Source organism: Bidens hawaiensis, unplaced genomic scaffold (genome assembly GCF_021521415.1).
Source record: "Bidens hawaiensis isolate Kalapana, Puna unplaced genomic scaffold, B.hawaiensis_p1.1 tig00000820_1, whole genome shotgun sequence".
NCBI lineage: Eukaryota > Viridiplantae > Streptophyta > Magnoliopsida > Asterales > Asteraceae > Bidens > Bidens hawaiensis.
This window is the reverse complement of record NW_027491048.1, coordinates 3,404,830-3,420,541: the sequence shown is the minus strand read 5'-3', so window position 1 is coordinate 3,420,541 and position 15,712 is coordinate 3,404,830.

The window sequence follows — 15,712 nt, the reverse complement described above, 5'->3', positions numbered from 1 at the left end:
GTATATATCTAAAATGAGTATCAAATATAATCACAAAACAACTTTTACTATTTAAAACTCAAATAGAATCAAAGTCATTACAAATCCAAAATAAACTAAATATGTCTAAAATAGTCTACCATAAACTAATACCAATAAACGAAACCAATATAAACTAAATATGTCTAAAATAGTCTACCAAAAATTAATACCAAGAAACGAAAGGTTACGGCCTCTTCTACACCTCTTTCCACTTTGTGTCGCTTCATCGATTTTTGTTGTTGCATTCCTTGAACTCTTTCTCTCATATTACCTTACATTTGAACTTGAATCCTATAAATTTGTTAAATATATATTAATTAGTAAACAAGCACATAATAACTATATTGAAAACAATGACGATAGTAACAATAACAACATACCTTTTGTATGCCGGGAAAATCCTACAAATTATGAGTCCCGTGTATGCCGGGAAAATTTTCCACGACACCCCGCTATGATAATAAATAATCGAAAATAGATATACCATGTAAAAATCTAATGTGTATATAACAAACACAATGTTCTTATAAATAAAATTCATCTTCATCTGAAGAGTTTATGAATCAACCAATTATATAATTCACAAGCAAACTAAGAACTACAAAACAATTTATGTTCCAAATAATTATACTTCACACGCTATATCAATTCTAAGTAAACTGAAAGGTAATCAAATTACAATTGTCCATTCAAACTGTTGGATCTAAAACCACATACCTTTATCAAAAGCTTATAAACTGCCTGCTGTTTGCGTGATATACCATTCAAAGGCTGGATATGTCCATGAATACCATGACTATCACAAGTAATACGCTTATCACAAACTTACAGCTACCAGATGTAATGTAAACACCATGCAACTGCAACAATGATCATGTAACTTATCAAATAGACTAAATTGCAACATCTTCCAACACTAAAAAAATTGGCCAAATATAATTAGTATGTAATCAAACTCCAATAAAAACCAAGAATATACATTTGTTTTCAAAAAAGACAAGCTATAAAGGCATTAAGTTTCTCAAACTAAAACAAAACTCTTCTAACTTAACTTTTCTTCTTTAGAATCTAGTATTTTACAAAATCCATTTAAAATTAAGTTAGTCATAATCGAATGTTTATAATTGACAACCCATAAAGATGAAGCCTAATCGAATTTGGTAGCTGTTGCACAATGATTATTAAATGAGACAAGTGAAGCTTTCTTTCTAGAAGTTTATCAATACAAAATATTGGTATAAGTGATCCTGAAGGTTTGTAACAAACAAGCTTAGCATCCCATGTATTACCGAGGTCCAAACAGATTAATATGCACATGAGTATGTGATAGTGCATATATAATGTGTTGTGTTGATAACTATCATGATTGTTGCTGTAATAACAATATAAATTTTTTATTTATCCAATACACGGGAAAGAAATACATAATTCTTGTATTAAAATCTCAACAGGAGTATCACTTACAATTAGTACCAATAAAATGTTAAAGCATATTCTACATATGTGTCTCAAATCTCAAATGCAAATTTGACAACGATTTGTTGAACTATAACACCATTTAAAATATTCTATTTACAATTTCAATTAAGAACTTAAAAAGGATCTCAGATAACTTTTACGATATCCAATTTGGTTGGAAGATGACTGTGGAATAACTTGTTTTGAGATTCAGTAGAGAGCAATCAATGGTGTGAGGGACGGGAGCGTCTGCGAGAACGAACGATGAAGGCTTAGACGGGGAGAAGGAAGGTCGATTGATTGTTTTGAGTTTTGTTTTGAAACTAGGGTTTTTATGTTTTGATTGATAAAAACCAAATAATTTATAAATATTTATGGTTTTGAATTGTAAACAAGTTGGTCGCTTGGTTCAGATGGTAAGAGAGCATGTTTGCTTAACAAATTACCTGGGTTAGAATCTTATATTGACCAAAAAGAGTTTCAAGTTTATCCGACGCATTTCTTTTGACCCCTATCCGACGCAATTTATATTTGTTTTCGTTTTTTGAGATTCAAACGTTGTTTTTCTTATCCATTTTTTCCACACCTTCATTATCATTATACATGAAATACTTTTACTTCACAAACTTTTACATATTATATATCTATGAGCATACGTATGTTCCATGAGAACCTATAACTTACAATAGTCATTTATAATTTTATAAGTAATCTAATATTGTTGTCCAGGTTTCGAGGTTCAAACGTTTTTCCTGATTCCTTCTTTTACACGACTTCATTATATATGAAATACTTTTACTTCACAAACTCATATGTACTATAACGTTAATGTACGTATGTGTGTGCTATTAGAGCTTTTAACTTAGAACAACCTATTTATACTTCTATAAGCTTAATTATAATGTCACAGACATGTGTACGTAATTGTGTAATATGTATGAGTTAGGAAAATGAAAGCACTCCCCGTATGAAAAAGTTATACAAAATATGGATGAAAAAACAACGTTGGAGCCTTGTTAAGCGAAAAACAAATTAAAGTTGTCGGAAATGCGTAGCAATGTGTGGTGACTTGCTACACATTTGCTACATGTTTTCTACAAAATAAATGTTGTGTAGGAAATGCATCGGAACTTACATCATTAAGTTTACAAATGTTTTAATAAAATACAAAAATTAAAATGTTGCGTCGGAAATGTGTAGGAAATTCCGACACAATTCTGATGTAATTTGTGTTATCATTTACATACCGTATTAACAAAAAAACAAAATACAAAGGTAAATTGATGCGTCGGAAATGCGTCAGAAATTCCGACACATTTCCGACACAAATTTATTACTATTTAGATTAACATATTATAAAAAACTTAAATTTCAAGATTAAATTGTTGTGTAGGAATTGTGTCGTAAATTCCGATACGTTTATGACAAAATTTAGGTTTCGTCGAATGTGTCGAAACCTACGACAAATAATTATTGTTTCGCTTTCCGTTGGAAATGTGTCTGAAATGTGTGGTAAATTCCGACACAAAAAATTGCGTCACAAATTTTGGTAGCAAAGGTACCCATTTTCTAGTAGTGACACGTGTGATTTGATTTATCTTGCATATAAACCATAAGGTAACATTTTTTGCACGCCTTAGAACCATTACAATCCTATAAAATTGAAATTCGGATGGGATGGAATCCCCCATTGTCATGTCTATGTTGCATCAAGTTCGCACAATTTTCAGATCTCCTTAGCCAAATTGCAAGAAATTAGAATTTAGAGGGGATGACATTGTTTCTCCTTAGCCAAATGGCATTTAACTGAAATTCTATTAGCCTTTTAGCTGACCGTACCGAAAAAACACCCAAGGTATCTCCAACCCAAACCCAAGTGTCTAACTGATTATTTAACAACAAATACTAACCTAAGATAAACAATCTAGAAGTTCACCGAACTCAACATATGAGAAATGAGTCACATTCCAAGCACCATTTAGCATTAATAAGTTAGGATATAAATTCTTCAAAATTCCACAAATATTTATCAAGCATTGCAAGAAATAGAACTGTTGTTCTAAGACACTTAAAGATTTTTATTAATGAATTGATTTGAGAGTGCAAGCACCAAGCTTGAGACAATGATCCATGAGACCATCCTTGTCTGTCTGCGCCCCCTTGTTCCAAGGATCAGTGCCCAGCCCAACACCCCATGCTAACCCAGCTGGACCATGGTAAACCAGTCTTCGTCCTACGTGTCGTGTGTCGGAATATTTCGAAAAGGGGTTACACTTTTTCAATAAACCTTCCACCCTTTTATTTTATATTCACAATTCACAATAATATTATATATACAACAATAAACATATTTTTAACGTCATATACTCTCAAGTGTAAAACTATCTTATTCGAAGATATGCTCAAGGTCGACTCCTCGCCCACCATGAGACCGTACAACCATGATGCGTGGAAACTGGTTGGAATCTGTAATCCCACGTCCCTTTTCGAGTTCGAACCCGAGGTTAAAGCCTTGATTCATCCCTTACCCAGATATCCACATAAATGGTCAAGTAAGAATCAAATTTGAGTTTCCACTTGAGAGGGTAAGCCAACAAACCACTTGAACACATTCAATTTTTTAAAATATTTAAAGGCAATATACATCTTTAACATCTTTAATTTTAGTTATGTTAACCTTTTCCTTATTCTTTTTCTTTTCTGTTAGACATTCTGGATATAAATTTTATTGAATATAGAATTATAAAATGACATTCTGTATATAAATTTTATTAAAAATAGAATTATAAAAAGGAGTTATATTCAAAATAAAAAAAAATATCATAAACAATTTTGCATGATATGTCATATGATTTTTACAAAATCCCCCAAACAATGAAGGTGGTTTTAGTCACCTATTCCCAGAAATGCCATATTATGGTTTTCGTCACGACTAGATTACAAACCATTTTATTATGATTTTTAAAATGATAATCTAGTCATTCTGTTTTTTTTTATCATGATCTAGTTGGCATGTTCACAATCTAGTCGGCCCTAATTTTTTATAACGTTTTTTCAAAATCTTCAATTGATAAGATCTAGTTGTCCAACATAATTTACTAGACGGCCTATGTTTTAAACAACGTGATCTAGTCAGTTGTGATCTACTCGGCGTTTTCACGATCTAGTCGGCATCTTCACGATCTAGTCAGGCCGACATAGACATGAATGCAGTTGTCGAGCCGACTACTTTGTTTGCGCTTAGATTGTCTTCACGAACCAGTCGGCGCGTCATATTTATGGACACTTGTTCGTTTTCCATTGACTCTACGAACTAGTCGTTTTGGATTATTAGAAAGTCATCCCGCCTTTGTTATGAACATTTTGGGAATTCTTTATTTAAAATGAATAAATTTGAAAAACCATTTTTTAAAATGGTTATTATGTGAATTTTCCCTTAATTAAATTACGTGAGAGTAGGGGTGTGCGTGGTGTGGTTCGGTGCGGTTTTTTTGGCTAAAACCATACCGAAAACCAAAACGTCGGTTTTTAGAGTTTTTGAAACCGTTCGGTTTGGGTTTTTTCGATTTCAGTTTTTCGGTTTTCGTTATGGTTTCGGTTCGGTTTCGGTTTTTTTCGGTTATTACCATTTGAGCTTGAAAATTTTAGGCCGAAAAATGTTGGCAAAAAATAATGAATTTATGTATAAATAATTTTGTTAATTGTGAAATAATACTCTTATACATTTGTTAAAAAAATATTGGAGTTACATCTTTATTATTTTCTTATAAATTACTTAATATAAAATATTAAAAAAAAACAAAAATTTAGGAATTTGGTTCGGTTTGTTTTTTCGTTTTTTTTTACATGCAAAACTAAAACCGAACCGTTAGTGCGGTTTTTACAAAAACATAAAACCAAATCGCCGGTTTTTGTTTCGGTTCGGTTTTTTGGGTTTGGATTTTTTAAGTTTTTTCGGTTTCGGATTGGTTTTTTCAGTTTCTTGCACACTCAAGTGAGAGTCAATAGAAAACTGTAGTGTTTGTTCGATACTTTCCCATGTCACGCGAGGATCAAGTGATCAACATTTAAACTAAGACCATCCTCTATGGTGGGGGCATCGAAGCCCCTCTACAGTGTCACGTAAGCACCGGAGGCATCGGAACCCCAACCAATAATGTCCTGCTATGGTTTAATGCTCCAAGGGCACCCATTATATATATATACACACATATGTAAATATGTGTGTGTGAGAGATAGAGAGAAAGGGCCCACCAAAATACCTCACTTTTTCCTCTCTTCCGCGCTCGGCGTTCCAACGACCGGCAGAACGACGCCCCACCACCAAGGGCGCCCCTTGGTGGTGTTCAGCGCCCGCGGTCAAATACCACCGCGCCCCATAGCGGGTGGTCTAAATGGACATTACACACTAATGTACCGGAGGCTAAACTTAATTTGGTTGAGTTAAGTTATATTGGGCCAAATCAAATTTCCACTGGGCTGTACTTGTAGTTGCATCACACTTAGCAACAGTCAATTGGCCCACAAAAGAAATACGTTTTGTTGGAAACCTATGTGTTGTGAGTTGTGAGTTGTGACTTGTGTGCACGATTGAGGTGGGTTAGATGGCTCGATGTTAACAAAATTTATATCGAAATGTAAATATATTTTTGTTGGTACGGGTTTGGGTTACACATACAAAGTCATTGATAATATCCTTGCAATCCGTATCTTAGATCATCGACTCAATTGTGAGTAACACGCAAGTGGCATTTATGAAAGGTATGATAATTCTTGAGGGCACTTTTATAACTAAAATATTAAAGTCTCAAAGATGAAAATCAAAAAGTATGTTTTCTAAAGTGGATTTCAGGAAAGCGTGTGATACACTCAATTGGGAGATTTTGGATTCAATTATGATGAAAATGAGTTTTCTAAGGCTAGAAGCTATGTTCTTGTCACAATTACTATTATTAATAATCCCAAACCACTAATGTTTAACCAAAAGAAATGTACAAAACAGATAACAAAATTCGTTCAAGTTACAACCGAATACATTGAGGGTTACAAAACAAAGAATGGTCATAGTGACGAATGCCAAACACAAATAAAAACAAAATCAAAAACAAAAACGAGGGTTCCCAGAGATATAAACAGACAAGGAGTCGCAATTTGTTGTTATATAATGATCCCACTAGAACGTACTTAATCCTCCAATACTAAATATTTTGAACTAATATATACACGTCTCAAGTAAGACTAGAATCCATAACCTTTTGATTAAGCTTCATACACGTCTCAAGTGAGACTAAAGCTACTGGTTATTGCATGTTCATTATTGCAATAAAGGCTTTCCACATGACTTCAAATATTACATCTCTTCTAGGTCTATAACAATTAAAACCATAAGAATGACTCTTCCTTTTCAATGAATTGTTTGAACTTAAATCATATTTTTTTTTGTTAAAACTTGAAGTACTAAACAAGTACTTGTATGTAGAGTACAAAAATTTTATGTTAAGGCTATAAGGTGTGGCTACCAATTTACCGAATTCACATCTACGTGGCCATCGGGGACAACGGTGAACACCACCCCTACGAAGTTGGTGCCAACATCGGTGTAAAAATTAGTGATACCTTCACGCCAATTCCACCGCTCAAACTGTTTTTTCCTTTTTTACTCTTTCTTCATTATCTATTTAATTTACCACCTAATCTAAATGTTGATTAATGTCACACCCCGACCAAAGGTGGTGGAACATGCCGGGGTGCAACCGATTGCCCAAATACACAAGACACTATTTAAAGTGACAATATTTAATCAACTCATTTTATTTTATAAATCAATAAACAACACATTTACTTCATATAAACAAATTTGAAAACAAGTAGTAATCATATTGTTCGTTTTACTAATACCCTAATATTATTGGTAACGTTTTTCGTCAAGTCCTCGAGTCAACAAAAAGTCAAACCTGTAACATTTCATAAAATAAAGTTTGTCAACACAAAGGTTGGTGAGCAATTCATAAGTTTAAGCATATAAGTATATAATAATAAAAGAAAGCCACAAAACTTGTATGCAAAACAATAAATATAAGCAACAACTTGGATAAATTGACAATCGCTAATAGAATTATGTTAGCGCCACCTAGCTACAAGGGGTTGTCAATTAGTCTAGGATTTTATTGGCCATTGCTAAACACATTAGCACCACCTAGCTACAAGGGGTTGCCAAGTAGTCTAGGATTTAATAGAATATCGTTAATTGCATTACGTTAACGACACCGTGCTATAAAAGAATACCAGATAGTTCACGGATTTATAGACTTCCACCAACCAAAAGCGATAAACACATAGGCAAATAAGCATAGAACACCAAATCGAGCAAGTATTTAAGTAAAGTATACAATCACGTTTGTGGGTTTAAAGAGTCAAGTAAATAAAACATTTGGTTTGATAAGTATGAAATGTCACCCCAAAATGAAATATGGAAAACGGGGTATGAAAGTACTCACCTCGATTGACGAATTAAGAACTAATAAATGATTGACATATAGAAAGCTTGTGAACGAAACGAACGAATCCGACATGAAAACTAATTGAAATGAATAAATAAAATATATTAATGAACTTGAACTTTAGTTGAAACTACATTTGAAACATTAAATGAGAAGGCTCGGTTTTTATAAAATGAATTGATAATAAGGCTTATAACAATATTATTAAAGGTAATGATAGTAATAATTTTAAAATATGTTATATATATATATATACTAGTAGGTACTCGCACGATGCGACGGCGGCAAGAATTTATAACGTCATACTGGCTTCTTGTTTGTTTGTTAATCATATCGTAATATTATTCCATAACTTCTACAAAACACTATCGGTGCAAAAATGTTATTCCGGATTATTAAAAGTTCAACGCTAAATCTAGTCACAAAACAAAATTAACATTTGTTAATGTAAGGATTCATCGTTACATAAGAGTATTTGTTATTTTTTTACAAGGTAGTACACCAATTTCTTACATTAGTCGGCAGGTTCAATTTCACACAAACTCCTCTCTCTATAAATATCAATGGTGACAACCCATGAAACCGGTTCAAACGATCCACAGTTTCCCGGCTTGATCATATCCTACTCAAAAATGCCATTTGCAAACTTTTGCAGCACCTACAATTTGACTTTCAGAAAAAATTCAAAATACACAACTTTCAGAATGCCCCTTGAAATCTGGATATGATCCTGGCCTATATTTAAAATATTTACCAAAATTCCTAATTGTAACACGTATGTTCACTTTCATGCTTGACATTGATTTTGTGTTACCAAAATTCATCCAAACCTGAATTTTTACCAATACTTTTTACCCTTAACCTTAACTTTTTCCCCTGTTGTATAACTTTTATGACCCGACATTGATTTTTACCCATAAATTTTTAGTCACAACAAATTGTTCTTCACATTACTTTTAAAAAGTTTTAGCGCAGTTACGTTTATTCGTCTATGTTTATTTATGTGTGTTCATTTTCATGAATTGTTATATTGTTAATGAGCGAACACAAACAAGCTTATTTTCTTAATGAACAATAAAACCATGCTCATTTACTTGTTGATGTTTGATCATTTGTCCGTGAAAGTCAAACGAACGAACACGGACATGCTGCTTCGTTCAAGTTAGTTCAGTCTGTTTACAAGCCTCATCTAAACAAGAAGATTTAGAATGTTTTACGCATTAAAAACATATGTTTGGTTGTTTTCAGCCCGATTGAACAATTAGTCTCGTTTGAAATTATAAACAACCTATAAAAAATGTCTTTCAGATTTAAATAAATAACACACTTTTAATAATCAATAAATATACACAAAGTTCATATTCATGCATACATCAGCCTTTCAGGTTAATTAAAAATGTACCTAATAATTAATAACTATTGATTTTAAAGAGAGGGTACCTTCTGAGAGATGAATGTCTCAAGGTTGATGTTGTTGCAGCAACTGCTGCATCACCAATGGCTTTCCTTTCCGAGGATAATGCAGGCTAGGGTGATTCTTTAAGTAACTTTTGGTTTCTTCTGAGCAGAAGCAATGAAATATAATACAGTTATGTTATTATAACACTTTAGAATCTCGTTTAATAAATACTGTTTCAAATGCATTTAGAATGTAAAAACATGTTTCATGAGTGAAAAACTTAAACCTTTGACTTGTATGTATACTACAGTCACTCTCACCAAACTGAAGCATTTCCATATATGTCAGCAAGAACCTGAACACGCACCGCTAGAAATCAACAACATCGTTATAAGTTTCGTGTATTTGATGTAATTATCATGTACTTTAAATTAGATTATTATGAAAAAAAAAACATAACTGCCAGCAAAGAACTGTAACCAAGAATCACCTCATGTCATCTGAACCTTCGCCAAGTAACTTTCACTATGATCAAAATCCACTGCAGATAAAACAAAAAACAAACATATACATTAAAACATCTTTAAACGTAAACAATACTATAAATCCGTAAACGGTCATTTATGCTCATGTTTGTTGGTTTAAGTTTGTTCATTTACACTCATTTATATATTCATTTAAATATCTGGGCCCGTTACAATTTAGTATGGTTTTATTTAAACTTTCAGCTCTAACATATTGATGTTTACATTTAATTTCAATTAGTGTTCGCTTGGTTATGTTCACTCATCTATGTTCAAAAAAGTTTGTATGTTTACGTTCGTGTTCGTTTATACTATCAGTGTTTTGTTTAGTTAAAGTTAAATGAACAAACACAAAGTCACAAACATGTCTTGTTTGTGTTTGTTTGACTCGTTTATAGTATTAAACAATGCTAAAGCAGTATAACTTACCAATATGAGGAACAGGTGGATCATTGATCAAATTAGTAGCTGAAATCACAATATTCTCAAGTCCTCCACTGATGTCCTCACATGACATCCTAACATTAAACAAGTAAACAAATTAGCAAACATAATAATAATTATAATATTCGTCCAAAATAACTATAACTTGTTCGGTAACCAGAGAAGGCTGCCATTCGTAAAATTGAAGATGATAACTATTAAATCTACCTTATACAATCCATCGTAGGTGTAAACTTTGTCAACATAACTTGTTCTAAATTGATGCCTGCAAATAACTCTAATTGACACCATTTTGCTCCAAACAATTCTACAAATACACAACAAAACTGAGTAGTAACTTATAATTCAGATTCGGGTACTCCTTTTGATACAAATATTAAAAAAAATGGATTAAAGTGAAAACATGCAACCAAAAGGGTGATCATTCCATTATCAAAGTGTGCAGTTTAATCAGGTTTTGCTTTCAATTTTAAGTATCGTTTCAGTTTATTTGAATTTATAGTTTCAGTTCGGTTTTAGAATATTAGTTTATTCAGATTTTTAGTTTCGGATGGTGAAAAGACTTTAGTTTATGTAGTTTTTTGGTTTCACTTTCGGTTTTTAAGCTCCGTTTCAATTTATTCAGATTTTTAAGTGTGGTTCGGTTTTAGTTTATTCAGTTTTTGGTTTCACTTTAGGATTTTAAGCTTTGTTTTAGTTAGGTTTCAATTTATTCTGATTTGGTTTCGGTTCAGTTTCAATTTTTTTTGGTTTTTTTATTTGGATTCAATTGTGATTTTTTCAATTTTTTGTGTCGTTTCGGCTTCAGTTTTTTTTTCTGTATATGACTTCGGTCTTTTTTTGGATTTCGTTTCGTTTGGGTTCGAATATATTGGTTGTTGGTTATGCATCAAATGAATTAATGTTTATTCAACAGTATACAATTGTTTCTCTACTTTATATTGACAAAATATTCAAAAATCATAAAAACAATTTAAAAATAAGCATACCAAACCTTGAGTACAATTTTTCTAATGTCATTTTGTTGATTGTCAATTCGTCATCACCTTCTTCATGCCATATAACTGATATGCCACTACAATCAAAGCCATACAATATTTTGAACTAATATATACACGTCTCAAGTGAAACTAGAATCCATAACCTTTTGATTAAGCTTTATACACGTGTCAAGTGAGACTAAAGCTAGTGGTTATTGCATGTTCATTATTGCAATAAAGGCTTTCCACATGACTTTAAATATTACATCTCTTCTAGGTCTATAACAATTAAAATCATAAGAATGACTCTTCCTTTTCATTGAATTGTTTGAACTTAAATCATATTTTTTGTTGTTAAAATATGAAGTACTAAACAAGTACTTGTATGTAGAGTACAAAAATTTTATGTTAAGGCTATAAGGTGTGGCTACCAATTTACCGAATTCACATCTACGTGGCCATCGGGGACAACGGTGAACACCACCCCTACGAAGTTGGTGCCGACATCGGTGTAAAAATTAGTGATATCTCCACGCCAATTCCACCTCTCAAACTATTTTTTCCTTTTTTACTTTTTCTTCATTATCTATTTAATTTACCACCTAATCTAAATGTTGATTAATGTCACAGCCCGACCAAAGGCGGCGAAACATGCCGGGGTGCAACCGATTGCCCAAATACACAAGACACTATTTAAAGTGACAATATTTAATCAACTCATTTTATTTCATAAATCAATAAACAACACAACTCGTTCATATAAACAAATTTGAAAACAAGTAGTAATCATATTGTTCGTTTTACTAATACCCTAACATTATTGGTAACGTTTTTCGTCAAGTCCTCGAGTCAACAAAAGTCAAACCTGTAACATTTCATAAAATAAAGTTTGTCAACACAAAGGTTGGTGAGCAATTCATAAGTTTGAGCATGTAAGTATATAATAATAAAAGAAAACCACAAAACTTGTATACAAAACAATAAATATAAGCAACAACTTGGATAAATTGACAATCGCTAATAGAATTACGTTAGCGCCACCTAGCTACAAGGGGTTGCTAAGTAGTCTAGGATTTTATTGGCCATTGCTAAACACATTAGCACCACCTAGCTACAAGGGGTTGCCAAGTAGTCTAGGATTTAATAGAATATCGTTAATTGCATTACGTTAATGACACCGTGCTATAAGAGAATACAAGATAGTTCACGGATTTATAGACTTCCACCAACCAAAAGCGATAAACACATAGGCAAATAAGCATAGAACACCAAATCGAGCAAGTATTTAAGTAAAGTATACAATCACGTTTGTGGGTTTAAGGATACAAATAAATAAAACATTTAGTTTGATAAGTATGAAATGTCACCCAAAAACGAAATATGGAAAACGGGGTATGAAAGTTTTCACCTCGATTGACAAATTGAGAACTAATAAATGATTGACATATAGAAAGCTTGTGATCGAAACGAACGAATCCGACATGAAAGCTAATTGAAATGAATAAATAAAATATATTAATGAACTTGAACTTTAGTTGAAACTACATCTGAAACATTAAATGAGAAGGTTCGATTTTTAGAAAATGAATTGATAATAAGGCATATAACAATAACAATATTATTAAAGGTAATGATAGTAACGATAATAATGATTTTAAAATATGTTATATATATATATATATATATATATATGATGACGATAATAATATATAAATATACTGCCAATCGAGAATTGTTGTTAAAACTAATAATAGTAATAATAATAATAAATATAACAATAATTACTTTTGTTGTTAAATACATTATTAATAGATTTATAAATTTTTAATAATAATAATTATTATTATAATAATTATATGTGCCATTTTAATAATAACTAATACTTAAAAACATTTTAATAATAGTAGTATTAGTGATAAAAATATAACTCGAATGACGACGACGTTAAATGGCAACTAGGCCCGACATGGGTTGCTGTTCGATAAAACAAGTGGATTATATTAACAATAATAGAATTTAATATTGCTTAATAATCATGATAAAAGTGATAATGATAATCATAATAATAATCTATCAATTATGAAAATAATGATAATAATAATTGTTTTGTTAATGATAATAATAACAATAATAATAATAATAACTAGATAATAAACATAATGTTAATAAAAATAGGAATACTAACTTGAGTAAATTGTTAACAAAACAAACCAAAGTTGGTCACAGAGGAAATCGAACTTGTGACCTCCCAAACCTTATACCCAGTTCCGTTTTCGTTACGAACGGTTATAATTATCAAGTCTGATTACCGATTACGGGTTAGATACCAAAAACAAATAAAACTCTAAATTTCGTTACCTATAATGATTTTTGGCCGAGAACAATTGTCGAGGTCGAGCAGGGGTCGTCGGAGGTGAAGAACAAAGGGTCACCGGAGCCAATTTCGGCAGCCAGAGGCACGCCGGAAAACAGAACAGAGAGAGAGAAGAGAGAGGGAGAGGGAGACGGGGAGAGAGAAGAGAGGCGGAGAAAGAGAGAGCGAGCGAGCGAGTGAGAGAGAGAGACGGAGAGAGTGAGAGAGACGGAGAGAGTGAGAGACGGGAAAAGCGAGAGAGACGGAGAGGGAGGTTGGGGTTATCGGGCCGCCGGAGACGGCTGTAACATCCCGTTTTTCGAGTTTTGTTTAATAAATGAAATATGAGTTATTATGAGTTGGGCTAGTGTTGGGTTATGGACTTGGGTTATGAATGAAAGAAGGAAAGACCATGTGCTTAAGCCCATGATCAATAAATATATATACCTTTAATCACCCATTTAATTTCATTTCACACATATTCCATACACCATCAAAACACACACTTAAGCTCTCTCTCTAGTTTCTCTCTCTAGCCGAAATCACCAAGGAGAACCGATCCCGACCCAAGGTAATGATAGCATGATGTTGTTTGAGCTTAAACACGTTAGATATGGTCACGAAACGACTAGCCGACACCGTTAAACGGTTTAAGTCACGAGATTCGGGTGGAATCGGATATAAACCGAACCTAAGATGAGCTTAGGGGTCACCCTAGCTCAGATCTGGATCGAACAGGGCGAAAAACGGTGAAAAACGAGTCAAAACTCGTTTTCCGGCGAAACCGCGTTTTTCCGGCGCCGGAAATGGTACGAGGATAAAGGAATGTCAGAGAATGTTTCTGACCTAACCCTAATTCGTTAACGGGAAGTTAACAAACTAGGGGTGATTCGCTATGTAATTCGTTAAAGGAAACATAACGAACTAGCTTCAGTTCATATTCGATTCGTAAGGAGAAAAGATAACGAATTACCCTTGATTCGTTATAGCTAGTTCATTAGAAGAGATATCAAATTAAATGGACTAATTCGTTATATGGACTGGTTCGCTATGGACTGATTCGTTAAGGAGTCCAGTTCGTTAAAGGGTTCAATTCGTTATAGGAACCGGTTCGCTAAGATAAGCCAATTCGTTATGAACCAGTAACGAATTAGAAGTTTAACAGAATGACAAGAATAGTCCCTGGACTTAGTAAACAATGATATAATTACAAAGAAGCCCTTGAACTTTAAGTTAGTAAATTAATTAATGATTCAAAATTCTAATGGAAAATGTGTTAAGACAGCTCGACCCCAGCCAGGGGCTCTACTTCTTGAACCCTGCTAGGGGCTGCCGCCCCTAGACCCCGCTGCCCCCGGAACCCCGTTCGTTGAGGGTTATAATTGGACTAGAAATAGGAAATGGATAGTGATAGTAATTAATATGTGTAATATTTATACAGTTAGTCGTGCACAGCTAAAGAGGGGAATAACCGTAAAATGTGAACGCAACCGCATTGAGGTGAGTTCTAGCCTCACTTCCTTGTTATGTTTTCGGGGCTGTGTGCATACTCGATGTGATAGTTAATACACTTACCTTAGGTGGTAACCGTATGCCTTGTATAATTTATGTATCATGATTGCTTGACGGTGCGTGAACGATCTTCGGGTATTGCATGTCCCGTCAAGCGGTAGTTAAAGGTATGATTGATATGTATGATGTATGAATGATGTATGTATGAATATATATGATGTATGAATAATGTATGTATGATATGCTGATGGTACGCGAACGCTCTTCGAAGATTGCACGTATTGTCAAAGAAAGTATGAAAAGGACAGGTATGTTATAGTAGCACGAATGTAGGGAACCGACCCTAATAGTATCGGTGAATGTAGGGAACCGACCCTAATAGTATCGGCGAATGTAGGGAACCAACCCTAATAATATCGGCGAAGTTAATAGGGTGAAATGCCCTTAAAAATGTATATGTACGAATGGAAGTATTATGTAAGTATGAAAGAAAGGATGAGAGTACGAATGTATGTAAGCAT